The sequence below is a fragment of the Haemaphysalis longicornis genome, unplaced genomic scaffold, assembly GCF_048455015.1.
Source record: "Haemaphysalis longicornis isolate Haplotype H1 unplaced genomic scaffold, Haemaphysalis longicornis Haplotype H1 scaffold_10, whole genome shotgun sequence".
Lineage (NCBI taxonomy): Eukaryota > Metazoa > Arthropoda > Arachnida > Ixodida > Ixodidae > Haemaphysalis > Haemaphysalis longicornis.
The window spans coordinates 33,870,126-33,885,433 of record NW_027526204.1 but is presented as its reverse complement, the minus strand read 5'-3'; the positions used below and the strand labels follow the sequence as shown (position 1 = coordinate 33,885,433).

Here is a 15,308-nt window from a genome sequence, read left to right as displayed (position 1 = left end):
GCCGGGTGCGCACGCCCTTATCTCTACGCCGTTTGTAGAGGCCGTAAATTTCCCCACGCACAGTTGTGACTTACGTTTCCGTCATATGCAAAGTTTACTTTGACTACTTGTTTTCGAATTTCGCTAGGACATATTGTGCCACCTTTCCTTAGCATCATAGCAGTCCAACGACTGTGGTGAATTGTTACGGATGGGTTCTGACCAGGGCTTCAGCAGGGCACCAATGGCGAGCCGAGTTGTTGTAGCGTTGCTGGTGGCTCCTGCCATGAGCAGAATTCCTTCGTTGCGACAGCGAGAAGCCGGAGGCCAAAGATAAAAGGTGGTGAATACATGAATAACTGAAGAGCATAAAGTCACAGGAGACAAGGCTGCGACAATAAGACAAACAAGAATTCTCAATTCGGCTGAGAAACAGTTCGAAGCTCTGTCTTTGAAGCACCAATGCTCACGCTTGCGAAAATTTAGGGAGCAAATCACACCTCTCAAAGTTATGCGCACGGCGCCGCAGAGTGTTTTAACGGCCGTCAAACACAATACAGTAATATCTCGTAAACTCGAACTTTTATATAACAAGAAATGAGCTGTCAAAACTTTCTATGGCACCGAACCATGTCTGATACTTCCCTTGTATTTGGTGCCCTTACTTTTGATGTATTGTGGCCAAACTGCGGATATCTCGAAATCTTGACTGAAGTGGAAATAAAATTTTGCAATCGCGGGCCCATTCACAATATTTGGGCCGCACTGCCCATTCTAAGTTCCTCGATTTTTTTCTCGTTTAGCCGCGCCTACAACAAACTGATGTGTTCGCCGAACCTGACGTCTGAGCCTAGAGGCGTATCAACTTTGTCAAGCAACCCTGTGGATTGTCATTTGCGGGTAGAGACATGAGCAGAGGCACAGTGTATTAGAGGATAGAGGTGTGTCGTGCAGAGCGCGGGTCCCAGCCGGTGAACCTCTCTTGTATGTTTTTCTTTTTTAAACCTTCATTAAAAGCAAGCCTGGAAGGTGCTGTTCAAAAGCTGGTAAGTAGTAGTGCATTTTTTTGCAAAGAACTCGATATTTCATCACAATTCGCAAGAGTTTGCTTATCTCGAAAATCCGCTTATCTTGAAATATTTCCCTGTTTTTACTACTTGTATTTCATGATCCACTACTGTATACACAAAACAACCTCGGACAGTGGAGAGGTGGGTTGTATTCTAGCACAAGCCTATCAGCACAAGAGGAGGTTGTCTCTTGAGCCTCAGGGACCGAACCTACGCATCCTGAATTACAACACAGAAGTACCCTCAAGAGCTTTGGTGATACGCTCTTCAACGTTGTCAATGACGTGTTGACGAAACAAATTGGCTCCAATCCACGCTGTAGAGGTGGTTGGGAAGAAAAGCTCAGAACGACCGCCGCAACTATTCCACATGCGACGTCACCTGAATGCCCACACGTGACTCGAGAAATATTGAAACCAAAGATTTGCGAGCCGTTACTAGTGGTTGGCGGGGCGCCGTTTCGAACACAGAGTCGGGCAAGGGTGGCTTGAGCGGCGGACGCCGCCTCGGAAGCCCGGCCGTGCATCGAAAGAAAGAAAAAACGGAGGGGAGCATATTTTCAAAGATGAGACAACGGAACCTAGCCAACCTTAGGTGCAAACTCGCGGCGACACCGCGGCGCGACACAATAGCAGACACCGAAACAATCCGGCATGGGAGCTTAGTGATTGCCATTTATAGATTTAAACAATATTTCCGCAAGTCTGATAATTGCGACTAAGAAGACGGTACTTTTACAAGCGCTATTAACCAGAACCAGTTGCTCTATTTGTCTTTTGTAATACTTGTTTCAACCCAACCTAATTGGTGTTCAGCAATTTAGAAAACGCAGTTCCATTTGTGACAAGCAGTGCGCCAAAGGTGGCGTTTCTCTAGAGGCCAGATGTCTGTTAGTGGTCAATACATTTTGTTTTCGTGCCGTGCAAACCAATCCTTAACGTATCTTTGCCGTACAGCCACTTCATTCCGTCGCTTCCGGGTAACCAGGAGGTGCTGTCGAACAATTATTCAATCCATGTGAAGTGTGCAACAGACGTGAAACTGCTCCAAAACTAGGTAAACACCATACTTAAATAGACGACAAAGCCTACTGAAGGGTCTCTCCAACGCGGCCGCCGGGGTGAGCACTGGGACTCTGGGTAATAGCGCCCTATCACCGCGCCATCTACACTGTGCTTCGTGCCGGAAAAGCGCCGTCCGTCTCCCCCGCCGCGTTGCGAGCTTCTTGTACAGCACGCCACGCAGGAACCATTCGCTTGTGGAAGTAGAAACCTTTGCTTAATTAAAAACGGGTTTGTCGGCCGGACACCAACATGGAGATGCACCTCTTGCATAGTTAAAACAAAGGACTGGTCTTATTTCCGAAACTCTGTTGAGGACATTTTCTCCTCCTCATACTGTAGTATTGAGTCAACATTAAACCCTTATGTGTTATACCTTTCTTGGGGGAGGTTTTTTGTGCAAGACATTTATGTTCGTGCATGTGAGTACATTTCTTTTTGCACATCTGAAACGCAGTATTATGACTATGCATTTGAAATCCCAAGTGAAAAGACTCATATATGTTGCACTTGTTTTTGACGAGCACCGAAGTTGCACTTAGGCATGTCTGGAATACGCCCGCCACTCCCTCAAAAAATTAGTTTAGGAGCGTTTATCGGAATATTTTTATCTCCAGATCATCTGCTGCCGCTGGAGTTTGTATTCGTACAATATACGTAGTTCCATGTGAGTGTAAAATATCTCAGGTAATTTCGCCTTAGGGTTCTCCGACATATTTTATTTAAAAAATAAATGTAACGTTTTTGTAAGGACTCGTAAATGTGTCTAAAGAGTAACTGGAACGCGTTATTTTCCTAATACAGGTACTTGTACCAAGAACTCACTTTAAAATTAGGAAGTAACGAGGAACGAGTTTTTGTTCCTGTTTTAGAGGAACGTATACAACACTGCGACGACATCACCGCGCTGCACGAAAACAAGACTGTCTTACGCCACGAGCAGGATGGAAAGTTTGGAAACGTAGGGTTGATTCATTCTTAAGACAGGCGGTGAAGAAGACGTAATAAAAAAAGAAAATACTTCTTTACTTCAGAAAATGCGCCACGAAAGAAGGCTGCATACACTTTTCAGTAATGAACTGCACACTATAAATTGTCAGTGTAGTGGAGGCGCAGAATTCCGCTGGTAAAGATTGTTTAATAACTGCTCCGGATTCGACCTATTCCTTGCAGATTATTATTATCAGAAAAACATTGTGCGACAATTCTTGCATGACTACACAAGAATAACATTGATCCATCAAGCACTGTTTTCTTTCAAGTAGTGTGGAACATGGGCGAAGTGGGCAAAGCAATACAAACGATACCATTTGCGCAATTGAAACATGGCTCCACCCAGAGACCTATTTAAAGGGGGCGGTACTTATGCAAATATCGTGAAGGCTTAGGTACGCGTTAATACAGCGTATAAAGTATCAGAATCCAAGCACTTTGCAGTGTAGCTTTAGTAGTTAAGCGCGCCAAAAGATTGCACCCACGTGTTTTTATGTCTCGGCCTACAAACATAACGGGACCATAACGAGACAATTGAACATAACACAGTGACGAGACCGCACACGCGGGCAGGCGGGCAGATATAACAATTGTTTGTAACTGTGCCACTGCTTTTTCCAGTTCAAAATACGTCATTTGCGACACATCAACCACTCCTCAAACTTTACCGGTTGATTTAAAAGGTTTGCCGAATATGTATGCGTTGATGAATTCCGCAATCTTGAATGTTTTGACTGTAAATTATTTCGGAGTACCCTTCTGGTAGGGAGGAACTCAGTGTTAGTCGTGGCGATTAAGTTTCTTTGGCGCTGCATTGAAGAAAGATGACTTCTGTCAGCATATTACGAATACATTTTGCGCTCTTTAGGCTACAGTTTATGCTAGCTGCCAGATTATCCTTTCATAAAGAATTTTTGAACAAGGCTGTTTTAGACCCCGGGCGTAACTGGCCATGATGGAAGTAGAAAGCGTCAGCACCATTCTTCACAATAGCGCCAAAGTGGGACCATTAAATGTACTTGATTCTGATATGACGTTTCTACGTACGTGCCTGGCTGTCACCGACACAGCTGATCAGATATCCCCTACAAGACAAATCAACACTGAAAACCCTTGTGTTTAGGACTTGATGATACCTAAATCATGGCTTTATATAAAACCAAATTCTCATTTACTAAAACATTTCCGGTCTCGCGCCGTCTCTTTCGGAGTGTTTAAGCAGAGTGAAAAAAGCTGACGCTCACAATTTATTCGTAATGCACGGAGAAGGGGTCAAGTTGAGAAATTTCTTTTATTATTCCGCCATTCAGATACAGCCGTTTTGAAGCAGGATCATCACACAGCCATCGCACGCTCCGGAGTCTCTTATCCCGTAGGAAAAGACATGCACGTGCCTCTTGACGAAAAACCCGCTGGAACGCAGAGAGATCCACTGCAGCAGTCTTGGTCAAAAATGTAGCACTGTAAAAAGCGTACGAATGCTGCTGTAATCCTGTCGTCCTAAAATGGTGAATTGGGAATAACGCAAATCTCTTACTTGGTGAGATATTTGGGCAAAATAGTCTCGCAGACCAAATCTCTTTCAATTTTGTTACGCCTGATATAGGCCAGTTCTAACAAAGCTGCAATATTGGTGTGCCCACTTTGATTTCATTTTCTGTTGTCGAATCCATAGTTCGTTCACAGAAAAAAAACCGTCTTTCAAATTACTTAATTTTATTCTCACCTAGCTCATTTGTATTAGTCTTGTAGACTGTAGCAACATAATAGAACAATGGCATGATATGTGACAACACAGATACTACCACGGCACCATGGCAGTTGCTCTAATGAAGCCCAACACGTAAACCAAGTCATGTATCGAAACTGAGGGGGAAATCGAAGACAGGCATTCCGAATGGCAAATTTTGCGGCCCTTCACCCCGCTTGGCCTATCAAGCGGGTTGAAGTAAGAAGCCGCCCGACCGCCCGGATTTAAGAAGCCGCCCGACCACCTACACCTTCTGTGGGCACGGGAGCAGCGGTTACGGCATGGCGCCTGATCTTCGTCTTTTCCCTGTGCAGGCTATGCTTGCGCTCGTCGCCACGTGGCTATCGCCCTCATCACCTTGCCACCCCGTGATGTTTCCGATAGCAAGATTCTACGGCGACAACCCGGAAAAAAAATTCCCCCGCATTTCCCCGAGGGGGAGAATGTGAAAGTGCGAATGCACGGTTGTCGGCCCGCTTGCGGCGCTTGCGCTCGGCCCCCGCAGCCCACCGCCTCGCCGCCTTCTCTTCTATCTCTTCCATCGGGTTTGTAGTATCACGTGTACACCACGCAGTTATCAAGCCGCTATAACGCTGCTCAGTCGCCAACGCACGCCGCTGACGACGTAGTTTGAATGCGTTAAAGATATAAGGCGCGTCACTAACACTGATATCACTGTCGCGTCCGTGGCTTGGTCGGTAGAGCGTCGCGCTGCGGCCGCAAAGTCCTCGGAACGAAACCTGGCGCCGGATGCTGTTTCTTTTTTAAATATAGAGGAGCACTGCGGACGCCGCCGCCGCCGCCGCCGCCGGCGGTGGATGGTTTGGGGTCGCTTATAAAGTGCATTCGCACTTAAAACCTCCATCACCAATGCGACTGCTTCTACAGTAAGCTGCAATCAAGAACCATAAACATCGACAGAGACATCCTACCCAAGCCCGGATTTAACAAGCCGCCCGACCGCCTACACCTTCAGTGGGCACGGGAGCAGCGGTTACGGCATGGCGCCTGATCTTTGTCTTTTCCCTGTGCAGGCTATGCTTGCGCTCGTCGCCACGTGGCTATCGCCCTCATCACCTTGCCACCCCGTGCTGTTTCCGATAGCAAGATTCTACGGCGACAACACGGAAAACACCCCCATCACCAATGCGACTGTTCCTACAGTGCGCTGCAATCAACAACCATACCCATCGACAGAGACATCCTACCCAAGCCCGGATTTAACAAGCCGCCCGACCGCCTACACCTTCAGTGGGCACGGGAGCAGCGGTTACGGCATGGCACCTGATCCTCGTCTTTTCCCTGTGTAGGTGTGTACAAAGTTTTCGCTCTATGCGAAGCGCTCCAGCGATCGGTGCCTTTTGCTGTTCCCGTGCCCACGGGTAGTGTGTGAAAGTATTGATGAATGTATTTCTACTGCCCTTCTTTTGTTACGCGCTGGCGATATTGAGTCGAATCCAGGGCCTACAACTCGTTCTGAGGCCTTGCTAGAACTTGATTCATTGCCAGAGAACCCCGCTGAACAAATGACCGTTTTGTTTCATCTACTAAAACACGTTCATGCTCGTTCACTTCAAGCATCAAAAAATCACTCTGACCTAGCTGCCGACATTAAGGCCATACAAAATGGCAAAAAAAATATAGAATCGAAAGTCACTGGCATCCTAAAAAGACTACATGATTTGGAAGAAAAAACTAAGGTCTTAGACAGACATGACAACGAATTAACAAAAACTTAGGAAGCTATCGAGGAATTAACTACACAAAACAGCGCGTTACAGTCCTGCGTGGATGAACTTGAGGACAGATACCGCAGAGACAATCTTATCATTCGAGGCATTCCGGACTCGAAAGAGACGTGGGAAAAAAACAGAAACAAAACTAAACACATTTGTTACTTCTGTTCTTAATACCTTCATGCCAGATTCCATCCATCGCGCACACAGATTAGGATTCTTCACTCAAAACAAATGTCGTCCTATCATTGCCAAATTCACGAACTCGAAAATAAAAGATAAACTTCTGTCTTTGTGCAGTGAATTCAAACTTAAAGATGTTGTCATCAGCGAAGACTTTTCTCAAGTGACGCGCATGCTTCGGCAAAAACTTTTTGATTTTGCAAACAGCCAGCCAGACTCGCCACGCTTCCTACTCCGGTACAATAAGCTGTTTTTGAATAACAAATGCTACATGTACAACCCTCACTCCGACAGAGTTGAAGAAGTAGAACGATCACATGAAGTGGCCAGCAATAACGATGATCCGCCACAAAACACTTCATAGCGACACGTGAGGGTCAGAGGACCATCATTATTAGAAGAAGTATCAGTCATTTTCACCAATGTCAGAAGCGTACTTAACAAACACGGCTTTTTGTCATCCGCAATAGACACTTTACCGCCCATATTATTGTCCTAACTGAAACTTGGCTTCACGCACACGTGCACGATTTCGAAATTTTTCAAGACGCCCATCGGTATGCTTTATATCGGTGTGACAGGACTGCTAGCCATATCAAAAGAAATCCCTTCATCATGTGTTCAAATTAACTGCGCTCTTGAAATAATTTGGGCTACAATCAACCTCGGTCACGAAAAACTGGTTTTAGGAGCATGCTATCGCCCACCATCTTCATCCACTTTATTTGTAAGTGAACTACACGACGCTGTTAACACTGTTGCCACACGTTTTCCTTCCTATCCATTATTTTTGCTGGGTGATTTCAGTTTTCCCAACATACTTTGGAATCCTCAGCCGGTCTCGTTGTCCCCCTTTTCTGCACAAGCTGAAGAATTTTTGAATTTTTGTTCTACCTTTTCCCTCTCTCAATTAGTAACGAACGCCACCAGAATATCATCCAGTTCTGCTAACACTCTTGATTTAATTTTGACAACACGTGCCGATTTTGCTTCGCCTATCAGGTTTTTGCCAGGAATTAGTGATCACTCCCTACTCAGCTTTTCAATTAAGATGTCATTGCGGAAAAATACAAAACAAGTAAAAACCATACGCGACTACAAAAAAGCGCATTTTGATGCAATGAACCGAGAACTATCATCCTTCGTTGACATTTACTTGAAAGGTTTTGACGAACGCTCTGTTCAAACTGGGATCTGTTTGCCTCTAAAGTGCATGAACTAACAGATAAATATATTCCGCAACATACCATCACTGGTAATTCGTTAGCACCATGGTATAACTCTCATTTGAAACGTCTGTCTAATAAGAAAGAACGCCTTTTTCGATCAGCACGGCGGTCTCCTAGTGAGTCTCGTTGGGCTGCCTATAAGACCTCTTCCGACGTTTACGTATCAGCGCTTAAAACTGCCAAACATTACTTTTTGTCGGTAACCCTCGCATCCACACTGGACACTAACGTGAGGAAATTCTGGAAATTAGTTAACCCGCCACGTGAGGATAACATAGTCTTAGAGGATTCATCAGGCGATATCATTCCATCTCACCAATGTGCATCTGTGTTGAATCACTCATTTTTCACAAACGTCTCTACAACTTCTCAAATTGTGTTCCCCACTGCAGCTTCCTTTGTTTACATTACAATGACTCCGGTGCTGGTCGAAGCACCTGGTGTCGCTTTATTGATTGATAAATTAAAATACCATTCATCTCCTTGACACGACCTTATTGATGCAGAGTTTCTAAAAAATACCATTTCATTTTGTCCAAATACTCTAACGAAAATTTTTCAGCAATCATTAAATAGATCTACTCTTCCTGCTCAATCGAAAATAGGGAAGGTGGCTCCATTACAGAAATCGGGAACTACATCTTTCCATTGAATTACCACCCCATTTCTTTAACAAGTACATGTTGTAAATTGCTTGAACACATCATTTTCACCAACCTTGTAAATTTTCTTGAATCTAACCTATTTTTTTCATCAGTGCAACATGACGTTTGAAAATCTTTTTCGTGTGAGACTCAACTTATATCGTTTACTCACCAGTTACATCGTATTTTAGATATATCTGCTCAAGCTGATTGCATTTTTTTTATTTTTCCAAAGCATTTGATAAGGTATGTCACCGACGTTTACTTTTTAAGCTAAACCGACTTAAACTTGACCTTACCGTGCTTAAGTGAATTGAGTATTTCCTTCTTAACCGATCACAATTCGTTGCTGCTAACAACTGCAATTCTTCTGTGTGCCCCGTTTCTTCTGGAGTTCCCCAGGGATCAGTTTTAGGTCCTCTCCTCTTTCTTATTTACATTAACGACCTGCCGTCTCTCGTATCTTCAAACATCCAAATATCTGCAGATGATTGTGTTATCTTTCGCAAAATTAACACTGAGAGGGACACTAACCTACTTCAGTCCGATCTCGACAAGGTAACTAACTGGTGTAATGAATGGCTTATCGAACTAAACGCGTTTAAATGTAAAGTCATGCGCATATCACAGAGTACAAACAGCCCCCCTGTGTACTATTTGAACAACGTTTCATTAGAGCCCGTCAATTCTTATAAATACCTTGGTGTCCACATTTCTGCTAACCTAAATTGGATGCTCCACATAGAACATATCATCAGCAAAGCTAACCGCATGTCGGGTTATCTGCGCCGAAACTTCTCAAAATCTCCATCCTCATTGAAACTTTTGCTTTATAAAACACTAATCAGGTCAAAACTCGAGTATGCTACGCCAGTCTGGGACCCCTGCCGCGATAATCTAATTACTGCTCTTGAAATGGTACAAAATAACTCTGTTCGCTTCATTCACTACAACTATAACCTATTGCAAGCATCTCGTCTATGAAATCCATCATCGGGCTTCCATCTTTAGCTTCCCGTCGTACCACTTTTTGTCTTACACTGTTTCACAAATTATACCATCATCCCACCTTACACAACCAACTCATTAATCAGCCGCAATACATTTCTCGGCGAATCGATCACGCTCACAAAGTTGGCATCGAACATAGCAGCACGCGACATTTTTCCGAATCGTTCATCCTCAGAACATCACGTGATTGGAACCGCTTTCCCCCAAGTGTCGTGTACATTATGATAACCGTTGATTTCACAATGCGTTAGTTAATATTGTATAACCAGGGTAATTTGTTTTGTTACCATAGTTGCTGTATTCTCATGTGTTATTGCTTTGTTTCTGTAACCCACTCCCCTCTTTATTGCCTCTGGCCCTGAGGGTATAATAAATAAATAATAAATAACTAAATAAATAATAAATGACGTTCAGTCACGGAGTGTGCGCGCGGTCTTTCCTATTTAGAACAGCAACTAAGGCAGTTTGACGCAACGTCTTGAAGGTTAGTGCTTTATTCGTAATATGACTTCCCTCTAAGGGTTCAGACTACTTCCAATGTTCAGCGCTCCTTTAGTCAGGGAAATGTCACTCTCTTTTTGGCTTGTTGGTCATAAACCAGATCTCATTGTACACCATCCTATATTTTGGTGTTTACCATTCTGTCGGAGAAATCATTGTTACCACTATGTTTTCTGCAACTTGCCAAGGCGTTTAAACACACTTTTAGATAATGATGTTTCAATAACAACAAATGCGAAGAAATAAATACCGGAGGTACTGCTGTAAAAAACTTTAGTCAACGCTGAGGGTTTTGATGTACTTTATTTACAAGTTACTACATTTACCAAGCTTTGCTTGGTATAAGTTTTCATTGCGAAAGGTTGCGTCCCTGTTTATTATAAACTGCATCCGTAATGTTAAAATTACTATTCTATAAAAATGTTGAAATATAGTGGTCGTTTTGTTTCAGCGTGCTAGATAACTGCGGTTGTCTTATGTAGGGCGTCAGTGGGGCTCAAACTGCATTGAGTAATTTTTTTCCCTCCGTACCCTCTGGCATTGTATTTCGCACTTTGCAGTTAAAAGAAATATAATACATTTAAATTTTGTAAGACCCCTTTCCCATAAACGCATTGTACGGTCACATCAAAGGCCTTTCTCTAGCACAGTGCACCCGGAATTATTTTGTGTAAAGGTCTCATCATTATTGCTTGCACGACACCATATTCCTGACTTTTATACGATCGGAGAAGTACATTTTTGTCAATTCGTTTATCGTGAACGATTTTCCTCTATTTTTCAAATTGACAATCTCCGAGCATTTATTGCTTTATTTTAAAAACATATTACCATGACCGAGGTTCAAAACACCACCAGTGCACAATTTCAGCATATTTCTCTGTGAATGCGTCAGTCTTGTCTTTTCGTTTTGCTGTGTTGACGTACCCGCAAGAGTTCACTACAATATTGAGGATGTCACTGGCTTCCTTCTGCAAACCTGATTACTCTACTTCAGCCATTTTATGACACTCTCGGAGCCAAATTAGAGCTGTACAGGTCCAATTTAGTGTTATAATTTTGCGAAAAAATTGCCTTTATTGAGACAATGCAAGCTTATATTAATAAAGTAGCTTTTAAAATACAACCTAGATCTTCTAGTATGTGTAGCATGTATTGTGTAATATTTGGAACATACTTGTAAAACTACTATTACTAGAAGCCGGACACATTGCCAATAGGAATTTAATGTATTTATGTACCGACTTCCGGAGGCGCCTTTACCTGATGACAAAATGAATTGAGTACACATTCACGAGCGCGCTGGCGCGTGTTTCTGCGGATGTGGGTGCGTACGCGTTGGTGTGTGCGTGCGTGTGGGTGCATAAATGCACGGGTCAGTGTGTGTGTATGTGTATGTGTTTGTGTGTATGTGTGGTCGTGTGTTTATGAGGCTGTGCACAGGTGTAGAAGAACTGTTTATATTCTCACCGTTCGGCCGTAACATCCGCCAGCCAAAGTCTCTCCGGCCATTAGTGCCACGAAAACAGTGATGGCCGCCATATGGTATCTGAAAATCTATAGCCAAACAAAATTAGTCCTGGTCATGCCAAAAGTAGCCTTTATAAGTGTTGTATTCCAAATATTCCTCTAAAATGCCGCTTACATAATATGATCTGATCAAGTGTTTTGGCAAAAATCATAACGTGCCCAAAAGTACTTATGTTTTGCTTCATAGATTAGGCCAGTAAGGCATGCCTCTCAGACCTTGCTTGTGGGCCATATTTTTCACCCGCCCATATCAAATATTTAGCCCCCAGTCTTTATGGGTTTCTTTTGTTTGACTGGCTATGTGTGCAAAAAGCTTCCGCTACATATAGCAATATGGTAGTCGCCACTGCAACCTATTGGCAATAAATATAATTAATGCTTCTATGCCTAAATATTTCACTGTAGAATATGCATAATTTGTTCACTCAGTTGGCCTTGAAACAAAATCCTGTTTTTAAAATGTGTTTAGAATAACTAGGCCTGTTTGTAAAACCAGAAGCTAATTTCTCCCCTCTGTAAAGTTATATACATCCTCTTGCCCTCCACTCCTAGCCATTGGCTTGTTCAGCAACCTTACTAACAGAGTTCACTCACGCTCACAACAGGTAATATTTTTCTTATGATGACAGGGCGTTCCATAAACTACTATTGTTTTTGTTTTCAATTTAAACACCGTGCTTTGAATGCAATCTCATTTTTTATAGAATATTCGCTGAATCTAGTGACACAAAATTTAAACTGCCCAGTTGTTCAGTTGTGCAATTGCAACATTAAATTTGGACGTTGATTTCGCCAAGTAATGAAGTCGGAGCATTGCTTTTTTCCGTATTTTGTTTTTCTGTATGGTTCAAGGAATATTTAGTGAAAATCGGTTTTTCCATATCTGTTGCTACGGGCATCACTCCGATGCTCGCTCTTTTTTTTCTATATATTTGTGAAAATTTGTACTCAATGGCGACCTGGCTAAAAATGTGTTTAAATAAATGACAATGCTCTGCCTCCTGCTTCTAACAAAAATATTTATATGACAGTGGTTAAAAAAATGTTCTATACCAATGGAAACTTGGGAGCATTAGATAGATATATAGTTTCCCAATCGTCTCATGTAAGTAATTCGAAATTGTCGCAAACTTTTCGAATTAAACTCACAATATGTTTTTCACTTTATATATAGTTCAGCACGCTGGCAATATTAAAACTGCTTCCGTTGATTAAAACACCGTTGGTTCTGTTTTGAAAAACAAGCTTGTGAAAATGCCGCTATGTCTTTGAAATACACGAACATGCGTTGGTGCAATTATGTTTGTTTTGAAAATGTTAACGAAACACAGCGAAAAGTATCAGGAGAAAACTACCGATAGTTAAAGCATTAGCAGCCACTCTCGGGCCGCTACTGACCTCTGCACGCAAGTGCGAAACCACCTTAATGCAAGAAATCTCGACACCGAGCGACCGATTTGAAAACTGAAGGTTCATAAATGAAACCTCCCAATGCACTTTATCACGTAACGTATATTATCATGCTTTTTTGCAGAGATCGGCTTCCCTGTTGGATGATTGCCATAATCAACCTGCTTTTTTTCCATCAGCAGCATATTGCTAACTATCGAAGACCAACGCCATTTTCCTATGCGCTTCAAAACTGGCAATAAAACATTTACTTTTTCAAACCGCCCAATAATGGTGGCATTTGAATGCATTGTTTCCTAAGAGCTTGGGAGAGATCTTTGAGTTTGCTTGTTTTCTTCTTATGCTACCTTAAACACAAGTAACAGCATTTGACTACGATCCGTAACCAGCTCTATATAAAATAGGCCAATAATATGCAAGGTGACACAAAAAGTCACAATTTTTTCAACGAGTACTTCTTATTTATAAATATACAATAAAGCAGTTAAAAGTAGATTGTGATTAATACCTGCCGAAAACCGCTCTGAAATATTAAAGCACCCGTATCGTGCGAAGAATTTTTTTTAAAGTGGATTTCAGTCCTGAACACAACCAGAAATCCGGTGGCTGATGAAAAGCATGCGAATGTTGCATCATGGCGTCTCCGGCGTGTAACAGACCTGGTAGTGTAAAGCTGTTCTCTGGTGCAAAGCGCGAGTAAGTGCGGTGTAGTTAAAGAAGTTGGCGCTAGCAATGCAGGTTAACAGAGTGGCACTAAAACTCAACCAATTACGACAACTGCCTTTTGTTAAGAAATGATATTTTGAGCTGCCTATTTTTTTCTCCTAAGCTGTCCCCGTGGGTATGCCTATTAATATATTTACCATAACGTTCATCCAATAATATGGAAACTGCAGAATTTTGGTTTCTATTGAGAATAGTACTACTGAGAACAACATACGGGAAAAACATATAAAACTAAAGTTGTTGAAATACTTTCTTACCGGTGCGAAGAAACCCATGGCGAAAGAAGAAATCTGCGTGTAAAAACAGACAGGCATAAGTCGCCCAGCTGAAATGAATAAGTTCGAGTGAACAGAGAAGTGTACTCGAAATTTAGAACACGTAAAAAGCATAAAATCGCAAATATTTTATGTTTTGGATCAATGTCAACAAGTAAAGAATGAGTATTTTATTCTTACAAATTTGTGTGTGCATCTAAAAAACAATAGGATGTGAGTGAACTCCTCTTTACTGCTGTATTAAATAAAACGAATGCCTATTTAGCACCGCAAGCAGTATACGTTTTTTGGAAGCGATTGTTTTACAAAGAAGAAAAGAAATGTATTGCGTCCGTTCTAAGTACCTCAAGCTATGTTAACAAGTAAAATGTTAAATATTGTAAGGGTGGTTCATAATTTCTCCACGCATTTGGTCCACTTCAAGGGCAGTTTCGGGATAAGCAGCAGTACTAGCTACACCGATCACAAAAAACTTTGCCCTCAGAACTACCTCACAGCCACGAAAAAGAAGGTTGGGCGGGCTTACCACAGCACTGTGTTGCTCCGCCGGAGTTTTCGAAGTTGAACAGCTGAGCACCCACGAATGCCGCGGAGTGATTTTGCACGGGGCTTTTAAAGTGAATTCCTCCAATCAGCGGCACGTACTCCAATCACGTGATTTCTTGCTGGTGTCATTTTTTGACAACCCAATTACGCCTTCAAAACACTCCCGTATCGTATTCAACGTTTTATCAGGAACGATGCTTTGTTTTTCCCGAGCATGAAACTATTATACGAGTGACCTTATAAAGGACGAGAAATATGTTGTGGGTACTGTCGCCCTCTATCATTTCGGCGGTATTTTAGATTACGGAACGCAGACCAATTAAAACTTCTTTTTTTATTTGGATGTCAAGGTCTATGGTTTCGAGACATGCAACGCAGACAGACAGAACAAAGCTGACACAAAAAAGGCTGATGGTTTTCCGCTTTTTTGATAAAGAAGAAGTGGTGTAATGGGAAATATGACTTTCAGTATCCACTTTTTTGATTACCGTGATGCTTCCTTAAGCAAATACCATTTCTGGAAAGCCTTCGTATTTATGGCGATACGAGTAACACGTGGACGTACTTCAGAACATCAGAAAAATAACGCTAACCTAAAGCAAAACAGAGGATCACGTACTCAGTATGTGATGAAGCTGTTAGTAACAACGTGAGGAAGAATATG

At 42.4% G+C, this 15,308-nt stretch overlaps 1 long non-coding RNA gene across 2 annotated transcripts; it reads right to left on the bottom strand.

Annotated features, from left to right (window-relative positions):
- Positions 1–11,596: 11,596 nt before the first annotated feature.
- Positions 11,597–14,744, bottom strand: LOC144158367 (uncharacterized). Of its 2 annotated transcripts, none has more exons than XR_013320037.1 (3): positions 14,625–14,744; positions 14,081–14,113; positions 11,597–11,714 (listed from the first exon to the last, which is right to left on the bottom strand). It is a non-coding gene; the product is annotated as an uncharacterized LOC144158367 (long non-coding RNA). The 2 variants fall into 2 exon arrangements; XR_013320038.1 differs by having other exon boundaries at positions 11,602–11,714; positions 14,589–14,703.
- Between the last annotated feature and the right edge of the window lie 564 nt (positions 14,745–15,308).